Genomic DNA, 12,388 nt, shown 5'->3' with positions numbered 1-12,388 from the left:
AACAAGAAGAGCTTTTATTTTTTTTCCAAATGAACTTAAAGTCATATCAAAATCTGTGGAACATTTTACACAAATTTTGCATGTTCCTTAAGTAATGTTCAAATTAAAGTAGTATTGGCAAACTGAAAATGTTTACAATTGATGGGAAAACTCAGTCAGCCAGATTTTCCCACTTAACATATTTGCTTTAAAACTCATCTAAGACAAAGAGCTAGGAAAACAAGAGCCTGACACTGCAGCCAGAGTGTGAAGAGGAGCCTAATTTTATACTTCAATAGGACAGAGAGATAATTTTTCTGAAAACCCCAAGCAGCAAAGAGGAAATAGCAATGCAAGCCAAAGGAGGATAATGGCCTCTGTTTTGGTTTCCTTGTCTAATTCCTTCCATTGTTACAGTTTATGTGATTCCACAGTGGGTCTGATCACCATCTCTGGAGTCTACTGTGTGACCTTAGGAAAAACACTTAACCTCAGCGTGCTTCTGCTTTCTCCTCTGTAAAATGAGCATAATAAATTTACTCACATCACTGGGTTGTTGTGAAGAGTCTTAAAAATCCTAGGGTTATTCTTTGGATTAATATGTAGAAAGCACTCAGGACAGTATCTGGCAGCATTTTCAATTTATGGAAGTGTTAGCTGTTCACATTATTATTCTCAACCCTTACAATCTTAGCAAAGAATATAAGAGTACATATTATTTTATAAAGTATCCAGTCCTGCTCTCCTCACTTTTCCTCATTTTATAGGTCTGACAATTCGGGGAAAGCAACAATTAATTTATATCACTTCTATATAAAAATTGCTCAATCTCTCCATATCTAAAATTTAAGTAACAAAAAGAAAAAAAAATTCAAACTGCATGAAACTGAGGAGATTTAAAAAGGAAAATGTTATTTTTTTATAAAATAAACCTTTAAAGTAATATCAAGAATGAAAAAAGAAATAAATACATAGCACATGAAAAAGACATATACAAACAGTATTTTTATTTAAAGTTGACCTTCAACACCATCAGATTTTAGTTATATTTTCAACTTCAATATTATCAGGAGAAACTAAAAGTTGAATATGTAAACATTTGAAGGTTTGCAGAGGTCTAAATGATATATTCATTTGATAAAAATAAGATGATATTTAGGGAAATGTCACCTATTCCCAGCATAAGCCAAAACCACTTTTGAGAGAAGAAAGAGCCCCAATCAATTCTAAATTGATTATAATTAAAATAAAACATAATAAATATATTTACAGATTACTGCAGACACATCTAAATGCTTTGGTTAAAAATACACCACTACACTCTACATGAGGTTTGGTATAATTCTTAGCCACAGAGGATGCCATCAAATAGACAGAAATGTAATGAATATGGGACACTGCAAGATACAATAGAATAAACACATGAGAAGGGGAAATTATGCTTCCTCATAAAAAATAGCATAGTTTTGACAATTTGGGGAAAGACATTTTCTTCTTCTACTAAAATCTAAACAAAGACTTCTAGAAAAAACACAATAAGACATATATTTGTTCTTAATTACAGAAACAGAACTCAAATACAAACCATAATAGCTGAGAAAACTGAGGCCAAGAAACATTAAAAGATGTACCATAGTAGTGATGAGGAAAGTCCAGAATCTAAATCCCTTGATTCATAAGTCATGATTATATATTAGGCCATATTTCGGCAATACATCACGCCTTAATACATTTTAAAGGATTTAAGTCATTAAAAAGATGTTCTTGGATAACAATGGGATTAATTTAAATTAAATTAAAATGAAATTTAGTGAATTCATAATAGAGGGAAAAGAAATAGCACATTCCTCGATAATCAATATATCACAAAGAAATCACAGATAAATTAGAAAATACTTTGAAATAAACAGAAATGAAAACACAATGCAATATTATTAGTCCATAAATGGCAAGAAGTGCTGATACATGTTACAACATAAATACACCTAGAAAATGTCATGCTAAGTGAATGAAACTAGTCACAAAGTCTCACATGTTATATGATTGCATTCATAAAATGTTCACTTATAGGCAAAACCATAAAGACAGATTTGTCATTTTGAAGGAGTGGGCATGGGGGTTGGGAATGGAAGTTGACAGCAAATGGCTATGGGTTTTCTCTTTTGAGTGATAAAGATGTTCTAAAATTAGATGGTAGTGGTGATTGCACTGAATTTTATGCTTCAAAAGGGTGAAATTTATGGAATGTAAACTATATCTGAATCAATTATATGCATGTACAGTTTATCAGAATAAAGCATTTTTATTAGTAAAGCTTGCATTAATGAAAAATAGCAGAGTTTAAATCTAAATATAAATCTATCTGATTCTAAAGTGCTCTGGATTCATAGCACCAAATCACCTTCTTAGGCTTACAAGATGAAGATAAATACAAAATCCTTTGATATTTTGTCAGCACCAAATTATTTATGATATGGAAGTATTCAGAGTATTTGTGCCTATATTATCAAATGGCTTAACATTTAACGAATAACAGTTTCTAAATAATGGTACTAGTAAAGAAAGGGGAAAGAGGAAAAGAGAAAAATTGATACTCTAAAACTAATCTCACCCTGTTGTCACAATATAGCAATAGATTACAAAATGATATTCTAGCATCCTAATTCAACAGCTAAGGTTTCTAATGAAGTGCCTTATGTAGACTTTGTCGATACTGGCAGATTTGAAATAGTATTCTTAATACAGACACATCCTTTGAAATAAATCTATTGCATTGCCTGATTTGATAAATATCTTTATTAAATATTTCAAATGTTGATCATATTAAAAATAATAATATATTTATTTTGCATCTCAGTCTCTCTTAATCTGTCTTTTTGTCTCTCTTTTCCTCTACTTTACACACACAAATAGATACAGAAAACTGAGAAACAACTTATAATTTTAATTTTTATTTGTTTCTTAAATTTTATTTTTTTAATTTATAAATTTAATATTATTTAATAATTATGGGGAAAGGTTGTAGAAATTATATAAATGAATGTTTGACAGAAGAAAGATTATTGAAATTATATAAATGAATGTTTGACAAATACAAATGGTATTTGATAAGGTTTACCAAATTAGGCAAGAAGTAGAAAAGTAATTTGTGTAGATTTTTATTGAAATTGCAGGAAATAACAAGTAAAAGAATGAAGAAGTTCAGAAGGCTACATATTGATACTTTTAACATAAAAGCAGTCATATACTTTTGACAAGGAAAAAAAATTATAACAGGTCTTTAGCCATGAGTAAGATTAGAACTCTAAATTGAACAGATGTAGAAGCGTTTTTCTGCCAACATTACATTTAGTACATTTCTTTGATTAAAGTGTTTAGTTTAATAGGATAATTGTCAATTAACTGCTAAATTGAAAGTTGGAATGAGAATAAATGACTGAACTTAACTCCATCCTCAAAAAATAGCCAATGTAAATACTTAGCTCTCTGCTCAAAAGGCACATGTCCCAAATGCTGACACAGGGTATCTAGAAACAAATATTTTAGCCTTTAAATAACAAGCAGATAAAATTAGAAAATTTTGATTATTTAGGAAGGAAAAAATGTAACAGTCATTTAGAAGATATCTCCCAGTATAACATCCCAAAACAGGTAAAATAGGAGCAAATGCTTTTTGTTTAATTTATAAATGTGGTATATAAGGGATTCTTAAACAGAATATATATAAATGTGGTATATAAGAGATTCTTAAACAGAATCCCTTAGTTGAAGATCGTTGTATATCATCTTATAATTATGTCTTAATATTTGTTTTAGATTTTGGCAATATTAAAAAAAATCATTAATAATTTTCTAAGGAAACATTATGACTAAGATCTAATGTTTTAAAAAGTTATCTGATTGTCTTGTAGAACTTTCGAATCGTTCATTTTGTTGGTTCAGTAAGCTTTGATGCATGTGATAATTGAAATGAAAAGGAACAAAAGGATGGCTTAATAAGTGAGCTATTGCTGTCTTCTATGGGGAATATAAGTAGGTAGTTTGATAATTATATTTACCCTAAAAGAATTTTAGCAATACTAGTATACTCTCCATTATGGCAATTAAAGTCTTAGCTAATTCCAAATGGACAAGATAAAATCATAAATAAAAAGATAGAAAGGGACAATTCTCCAAAAATATAGGATACAGATTCAGAAGGGGATTATAAATCTTCAGCTTGCCAACCAGTACTATTAGTATCTGAGGGACCACAGTATTGAAAGGAAAATAATTTTGACTGTCAAATGATCTTTATTTGATCCTAATTATACCTTTCTTTGTGGAGCTTATTTAATTTCATTGAAAAAATTAACTTCATAGAATCTTGCTTAAATGAAACCAGGTGTAATGTTGTTGGTGGTCATCCACAAACATTCAACCAAGGAGGTTATTTGCCCAGGGGTAAAAATTTTCAGTGCCTGACCTTACTTTATAAACTCTTTAATAAAATTTTAAACTGTGTCAAAAGTAAAATTGTTTGCTACATTGAAGTTTTACTTATAAGCCTTTCTGGCAATCTGTTTTTATTTTCCCTCAGCAGAGATTAGAAAGAAAAATAAAAACATTTGACCAATGGAATTACTACTAAAATGCAGATGGTTTTGTTATAATGGGTTATGAGGTTGTCCTTTTCCCAGATGGGAGAAACACATTATACAAAATCACTAAGTTTGAAACTTTTAATATATGTCTAACCATGAAACCAGTCCACCTAAAAACATCACTTTGACTCCAGATCGGAATATCTCTCTCTATTCCGTCCTTATAATTTTGCCTCAGGAAGCACTGATACATTGGATTCAGATACTGGTTATCTTTGTTCAGACGTTTTATTAAATGTGGCATAAAGAGAGACTATCAAGCAAGAGAGACTGGCTTCACCAAGATAAAGTGGATATTTAACATCTCAGTATTATTTACCAATATGATAAAATTTGGAATAATAAATGCCATCTACATAGATAATTGCTACAATCGAAAAACCACTGAGATCTTAGGTGATTCAGTCTAAAGAGATATCTTATCACAAGAAAATTTTAAAAAGACATGTCTAAATTGGTAAAATTTTACATTCATTGCTTATCTTTCCACTTTAATGTGTTTTTTTTAGAACTCATTTCATTCTCCTAAATCTCGTACCATATACTTTATCCCTTATGTTGCTTCATCAGATAATTACAATGGAGGACATAAAAGAAGGGATGAGAACGATTATAATCAGAGTATTAAATAACTCTTAAAAATAACTAGGTTGCCATGTGTGTAGAAGGTCTAAACATTTGGCAGAATCCATCTGTGCTTGGGCTATTTTATTAGTTGTTCTTTAAATAGTTGCATGGGCCCCTCCAGAGGCTCCCATTTTCTATATAACAAAATCAAAACTCCTTGCTCAGCGCTCAAGGTTTTTAACAACTTAGCTCACTGTAAACTCAGCTTCTAGAGCCCCAGCACACCATGAATTCTCATCGTTCTTAAATGTGTATAATGTTCCCTCCACACAGACCATTCTTCTTCCCTGTTCTCTGCTCTACCTTCTTGCTCATCCTCAAGGCTTAGCTCAAATTCTCTCTGCTCTGAGTCCTTTCCCACCCTCATTCCACTCAGAATTCATTGCTGCCTTCCTTATGCTTCCACCATACTTCCAGTGGTAAATTGAAGCTGTCATACCCACTTGTGAGAACTGAATATTAAATATTCAGAAATTTTCAAGCCAATATTTAAACTGGTAAGAGTTTGAAATCAGCCACGGTGGGTATGTTTACACCATAGAAATCAGCAACTTAGGGCTCTCCCACACCCAACCTACCCAACCCCCTTGCCATTGATTTCCCACCACACCATTGCTTTGCACATAACTTTATTATGGTACATATCCTATTCCCACTGTGGTACAGTTAAAAAAAAATAATAATAGTAAGTACCTCCTATGAAGTTGTGAGCTCACTCAGGGCAGAGTTAATGTCTTAATTCATTTTTCTACCTCCCAAAACTTAAGAAAACTGTTTAGCAAATGGCAGGTGATCAATAAATAACTGCTTAAATGAAAACAAACATAAAAACAAAACTAAACAAAAAAAAAAAAACGTTGTTTTTCTAACTTGTTTCTAATGAGACATTAGGTATATGGCATAACCACTTAAATATATTTTCATTTCAGCACTATATATATATATCTATATATCTATATATCTATAGATCTATATATCTAGATAGATAGATAGATAGATAGATAGATAGATAGATAGATAGATAGATAGATAGATAGATAGATAGATAGATAGATAGATAGATAGACAGATAGATAGATAGATAGATAGATATGCTTAATTGTTGTGGGGATTAAACAAATGACGATTAGAAAAATGATTTGTAAATAATGAAAATCTATTTTAAAAACAGAAGCTATAGTTAATTGTATTATGATTGAGGCATTTTCTCAAGTGCTGTCAATATTCCCGTAGTATAGAAGTTCTCTTACAGTACTCATATAAATTATTGATAAGCAGCATTGAAATGTATAACCTATTTATTAAACACTCATTGATAAAATAAAATTTTTGCCAAAGAAACACTACTACATAACTCAATGTTTTTTGAAATTTAACTTCTCAAATTCCACTAGCTATATAGAACTTGCTTGGGCCACTGAGTGAGGGGATATTATGAACGGGGGAAGAGTAAGTGATCATCATTTTGTGTTCTAATCTTACAGCCCAGTTTCATCTGCTTTTAAAAAATATACTATTATATATGATTTCTTTGAATATTGTTTTCCATAGTCAAATTAAAAGTTTGGGATAATCGGAGCACACATATCATTATAATATTGTTTTATTATATATGTTAAGTCATTGCAACTGAATAGTATATTCTAAGAGTTGATGTGGAGCAATTTTACACTAAATGTGTAAATGTCTATTTTTTGTAAATCGACATTTACAAAGTGTCTGTTTTATAAATGTCTACACTGGATTTCTGATCAAATGAAAAATAACAATGCCAATGTCAGTTGGAATATGAGTAAATGGGCTTGTTCAATAGGAATCCAAAATTTTGGTGAAGAATAAACTTTGTTTGACAAATTCTCACTCACAGTTTGTTAAATTAGGACATGTCTACTGACTGATATAAGGAATCATCTCTGTATTTTTTTATGAGGCAAACAGAAAGGCTGAACTTGATACTCAAACTTCAAATTGTGTAAATGAAATGCAGGGAAAAGCTGGGTAATAAAGAGAAGTAAAAAATTAAATATGGTATGAACTTATCTAAAAACTATAGTATTGTTTATAATTAATATTTTAAAAACTATATGTTTTAGGGCTCTAAACTGAAGAATCATTTTTATTTGTGCCTACTTTTGATGCTTCTCTAATTCCTACTAGCATTATTTTTAAAGTCACACATGACAAAGAATGGGAAACCTGTGATTACATAATAGAATCTTAAAACCACGTAATGCTTCTAGTATAAAAGTGATGATATAGCTATAGTTCAAACAGAAGAGAAAGTCAATATGAGAGAACCCATATTAAATATTAGGTTAAATTATTTTGTTTCTGTGTGGCAGAAGAAAAAAATTGAGGGCAGATTAACAATGTTGTGAGTCAAGTCTTATAAAGACTTATATTTGTTAAAAGAACATTTTTGGAATCAAGAGCTTTTTGGGTGAAAGAGTGGAGAAAAGATAAAATGAATGTGTGTGTAAAAAGCAATATACTTGCTTTTTAACATGAGCAATAGATTTAGAGTGGGACCATTTTTCTCTAAAGCTATAGACATGAAAGCTATGGATTTTTTTTCCCTTGAATACATATAGAAAATCAATATTGTTCATAAATCTTTCAGAATCCTTTCTAGAAGCTGGTTTTCAAATAACCCAAATGGACTTACAAAATGGGACCAGAACCAGGAAGTTCCAACACTCTTTTTCAGAGTGCTTGACCAATATGTTTGTTCTTCCAAAAAGCTAGAATTCATATCTTTACATGAAACATTCTTATTTTTAAATGTCAGCAACTAAAGCAAATACCTATATAAGCCTAAAACAGCACATACATGATTAAATTTATTCCTAAGTATTTTATTTTTTGATGCAGTTATAAACTGAATTATTTACTTCATTTCTCTTTCTGATAGTTTGTTATGGTGTATATAAATGCAAACAGTTTCTAAATATTAATTTTGTATCCTGTTACTTTACTGAATTCATTCATCAGTTCTAATAGTTTTTTGGTGGCATCTTTGGGGTTCTCTCTCTATATAGAACTGGGGTAGCCAGTTAGCTCAGTTGGTACAGTGCAGTGCTCTTAATAACAAGGTTGCCAGTTCAATGCCCACATGGGCCACTATGAGCTGCATCCTCCACAACTAGATTGAAACAGCTACTTGACTTGGAGCTGATGGGTCCTGGAAAAACACACTTAAATAAATTTTTAAAAAGTTAAAAACATTTTTCTATATATATAGTATTATGTCCTTTGCAAATAATGAAAATTTTACTTTTTCCTTTCCCATTTGGATGCCTTTTATTTATTTTTCTTGTCTGATTGCTGTGGCAAGAACTTCCAGTACTATATTGAATAAAAGTGGTGAAAGCAGGTATCCATGTATTGTTCCTGATCTTAAGAGGAATACATTTAGCTTTTCCCCATTGAGTATGATATTAGCTGTGGGTTTGTGATATATGGCCTTTATTATATTGAGATATGTTTGTTCTAGTCTCACTTTGCTGAGTTTTTATCATAAATGAATGCTGGATTTTGTCAAATGTTTTTCTGCATCTATTGATAGGACCATATGATTTTTATTTTTCATTTTGTTTATATGGTGTGTCACATTAATTAATTTGAGGATATTGAACCAACCCTGCATACCAGGAATGGATCACACTTGATTGTGACATATGATCTTTTTCATGTATTACTGAATTTGGTTTGCTAATATTTTGCTGAGGAGTTTTGCAGCTATGTTCATTAGGGATATTGGCCTATAGTTTTATTTTTTTTGAAAATGTCTTCGGTTTTGAAATCAGGGTAATGGTGACCTTGCAAAATGAGCATATATATATATAGTAATGGGATGTCAAGTACAGCATAAGGAATATAGTCAATGGTATTGACATAGCTATGTACGCTGTCAGAGGGGTAGCAGACTTGGTGGGGTTATCAATCTATGAGGCGTGTAAATGTCTAATCATTACGTTGTTTTGTACACCTGAAACTTTTTTTTTTAATGTACATATGTGAATCTGCTATATCATGAAGGCAAGTTTCAGGCTTTCTTTTAATTCCTGACATACAGAAGATTATACAATTTTCTCAAATTGTATAATCTATACAAAAATGTTTAGACTACTGCATGAACAAAATGACTGTTTTAAAAAGCTAGATAACTACTCTCTTCATATTTGTGGCCCCAAGTATTTATAGGCCTTTGCTGCTTTCCTGAGAAAATGAGTTTCAACTGCAGGTATTTCTAGGTCATTGAGTTTAAACACCAGACCACCAGGCTTTTTTTTTTCCTTAATTATAGAGTAATAAGGGTAGAAGACAAATTAGTAACAGGAGATACAATAAAAAAGGGTTAAAGATCTGATTATGTGTTAAAAATCTCCCAATTCCTCTGTCAAGAATAATTCAGATTAAACAAAACAAATTAAACAAAAAACAGAATCTTTCATATGTGGTCCTAGTCATAGACACATATTTTAATATTGTGTATGGTTATCCATCCTCATCTAGAGACATCTAAAGTAACCTGTCAATTTCTCATTTTGAAAAGTAGGGATTTTAAGGACACATCAGAGATATACTAACTCTAAAAGTTTTTTTCAGCTACCAGGAATCAACCTAAATTGGCCATTTTAGTAGACATTTTTCAAAAGTGCTAGCAATGCGAAAAACATTGAAAATTAAGGGCAAAATGACCCATTTAAAAATATTTTAAAATCATTCAAATAAGAGAACTTTTGGATAGGCTTCATTTGAATTTTACTATTTTGACCAAGTTAACTGCATATAAGACAGGAAAATTGTTAAGTATATGTCTTCTTACTTCCCCACAGATCTGTGTAAAGCCCAAGAAATGTAATAGCATCATTTTTTTTAACTGAATCTCATTACTTTGAATGTACTATACACAGAGGGTGCCAAAAGAATGTATACACATTTTAAGATAACATCTTTTAAAATGTGTATATATATTTTTGGCATCCCCAGTGTATTTCTCCAAAGAATCCATTCATCATATTTGTGCCATCAGTCAGATTTCATAGACTTTAAAAAGAAGTAAGCTCCTGGTTATTGAAATTTAGGCAATCTCAGGGATGTCCCAAATATTTTAAGACAGAAAAGTAGTATTTCACAATGGTTATTTAAAATATTTTCTGTTTCCTGTGTATTGGCCCTGGTTTTGGAGATTGACACAATATATTTTAAAGTGCATTTTATCTTTCTGCAAAAAGTAATTCCTTTAAAAATGATGAATATATATTTTGAGATTCCAAAGATTTTTTTTTAACTTTTTGTATATACCATCAAGCTAATAACAAAATATCATTTATTCTAGGGTGTGTTCTTTGATGATTATGATTAACTTACTAATTATATAGATTAGGTTATTTTATTTGGTCTTGTTTTGCAACAAAATGAGGCCGAGATTTGTTGGTGAGTCGTTCATTTGCTGCATGTTATATATAATTTTATTGTGAAACTACAACACATTTTAAATAATTTTAAGTGATTATTTTCATCATATATTAAATGCCTAGCACTTTTCACATAACATTTTATTTTAAAATCATTTAAGATTTACAGAAAAGTTGCAAAGAACATTGAGAGTTTCCATAATCCTCACAACCAGTTTCCCATAGTAAGAGCTGATACTTGTGTGGTGTATTTCTTATAGTTAATGAAAAGATCGATACATTATTATTAAAAGACCATATTTTATTAGATGTTTCTTTGTTTTCACCTAAGGTCCTTTTTCTGTTCTAGGATCTCATCCAAGATACCATATTACTTTTAGTCATCATATCTAACTTAGGCTCCTTTCGGTTGTGACAGTTTTTCAAACATTCCATGTGTACTTACAATATACGAGGTTGGACAATTAAGTCCGTAAACTCATCCTAGAAAAAGTGCTGCCTGCCTTATTGCTGAATATCACTATGGTCACCTTTGAAGTACGCCCTTTGGGAAGCTATGCACCAACGTCAGTGCCTAGTCCACCCTTCAAGGGACTTTTGGAATTCTTTTTCTGGAATGGCCATCAGGGCTGTTGTTTTACCTTTGATGTCTTGAATGTCATCAAAATGCCTTCCTTTCAATATTTCCTTTACCTTTGAGTAAAGAAAGAAGTCATTGGGGGCCAGATCAGGTGAGTAGGGAGGGTGTTCCAATACAGTTGTTTGTTTACTGGCTAAAACCCCCCCGGCAGTGCCATGTGAGCTGGTGCATTGTCATGATGCAGGAGCGATGAATTGTTGGCAAAAAATTCAGGCCATTTTTGTCTAACTTTTTCATGCAGCCTTTACAGCACTTCCAAATAGTAAACTTGGTTAACTGTTTGTCCAGTTGGTACAAATTCATCATGAGTAACCCCTCTGATATCAAAAAATGGTTAGCAATAGCGTTGCAACAAGTTCACGAACTTAATTACCTGACCTCATATATATTAACAAATCTAAATTCTCCTTCAAATAAACCTATACCGCTTCCCATGTGGTCCAGATACCTTATAACCAAATTCTCCCTGCTATTCTTCATTTGTGACATTGATGTCTTGCATTTCACTTTTTCATGCGTTATAATCAACAACACATTGCTATTATTTCTATTATTGCTTTAAACAGTTACCTTTAAAATAAATTAAAATAAAAAAATTAAAAGATTTAATTTTATCTTTATTTACCCTTTATCTTATAATTTTATTTTTTTTTTCTTTATATGGATCTAAGTTTCTGGCCATTTTTTAGTCATTCTTTTAATATTCTTTGAGGCAGGTCTGCTTGCAATGAATTCCCTAAAAGTTTAATTTTTTTTTGTCTATTTGGAGAGGTTTTATTTCTCCACTTTTGAAATAGAATTTCACTGGCTATAGAATTTATGGTTGTTTTGTTGTTTGTTTGTTGTTGTTTTTCTAATCCATAATTTTAAGTACTTCACTATAGTATTTTGTTGCTTGCATGGCATCTGACAAGAAGTCATATAAATCTTATTCTTGTTTTTCTAAAATTACGGTGTTTCCCCCCTTTGCCTTCTTTGAAGATTATCTTTAGTTTTCTACACTTTGAGTATGATATGCCTAGATGTGTTATAGTTATTGGTTTTGGTATATATCCTGCTTGTCCTCTTTTAGCCTCCTA

The sequence above is a fragment of the Rhinolophus sinicus genome, linkage group LG02, assembly GCF_036562045.2.
Source record: "Rhinolophus sinicus isolate RSC01 linkage group LG02, ASM3656204v1, whole genome shotgun sequence".
In the NCBI taxonomy this organism is placed as follows: domain Eukaryota; kingdom Metazoa; phylum Chordata; class Mammalia; order Chiroptera; family Rhinolophidae; genus Rhinolophus; species Rhinolophus sinicus.
The sequence above is the reverse complement of the archived record's forward strand: the minus strand, read 5'-3'. Positions refer to the sequence as shown.